This window comes from Syngnathus scovelli, chromosome 17 (genome assembly GCF_024217435.2).
Source record: "Syngnathus scovelli strain Florida chromosome 17, RoL_Ssco_1.2, whole genome shotgun sequence".
NCBI classification, from domain to species: domain Eukaryota; kingdom Metazoa; phylum Chordata; class Actinopteri; order Syngnathiformes; family Syngnathidae; genus Syngnathus; species Syngnathus scovelli.
Window position 1 is genome coordinate 1,801,731 of NC_090863.1, and position 803 is coordinate 1,802,533.

An 803-nucleotide genomic window follows, 5' to 3' on the forward strand; every position below is an offset into this window, starting at 1 on the left:
AAATCACACGTTTTCAAATGAAACACAGGTGGGATCATTTCCCATTCTCTCATACCAAAAGTACACGAACCAAAACATACAACTGTTTTTACCTCAAAATAGACGCCCAATCGATAGGTGATGCTGTTTGAAAGAATGTGTTCGATCAGGTACCTACAATCCTGTGCGCCAAAAATGTTTAAAGTAAAAAAAGACATTAATGAACACAAAATACTTGTTTAAACCTTCTATTTAGTTTGAGTCCTTGTAAGTATAGTAAATCTATCAACGTTTATTGTTTGTATTAGAAGGAATGGTTGCTGCAATTTTAGTGTGAGACCGCCTGTGAATTTGGTGAGACCAGCAGGCCATAGTGGTTGCCCGTTTTGACTCAAATTTTCAGATCATTCGTTTCTCTTCAGATTGAATAAATCTTTCGCCTTTTACTAAAGATTTCCGTGGGGAGGAACAATAAGAGTCTGTCTCTACCCATTCTCATCAACGATTTGTTAGAATAGGCCTCTTTGGCACATGTGATTAGCTGGGTAGCTTGAGCTATGCCGTTATATCGCTGCAACCCTTCTCTTGCTTTATTAGCTTTCTCTTCTCTATGACACCCTTTGCACATATGTAGAAATCGCTCTCAGTTAAGACTACAAGGTCACACGTTATCATACAGGCTAGGCAGAGTCGCCTCCTTGCAGGAAGGCGGCCCAGAGTAGTATAAGAGCAGGAACCTTGGCGCTGGGAGAGGGACCTTGTTTCGCATCTCGCAGAAAGGGCTCCACAGCTGTGCATCGATCATTCTGGTATCCATTAAATAG

General features: G+C 41.2%; 1 non-coding gene across 1 annotated transcript; it reads left to right on the plus strand.

The window, feature by feature from the left end:
* The first annotated feature begins 383 nt into the window (after positions 1-383).
* LOC125985548 (U5 spliceosomal RNA) lies at positions 384-498 on the plus strand. The gene has a single exon (XR_007487327.1). It is a non-coding gene; the product is annotated as a U5 spliceosomal RNA (small nuclear RNA).
* Positions 499-803: the final 305 nt, after the last annotated feature.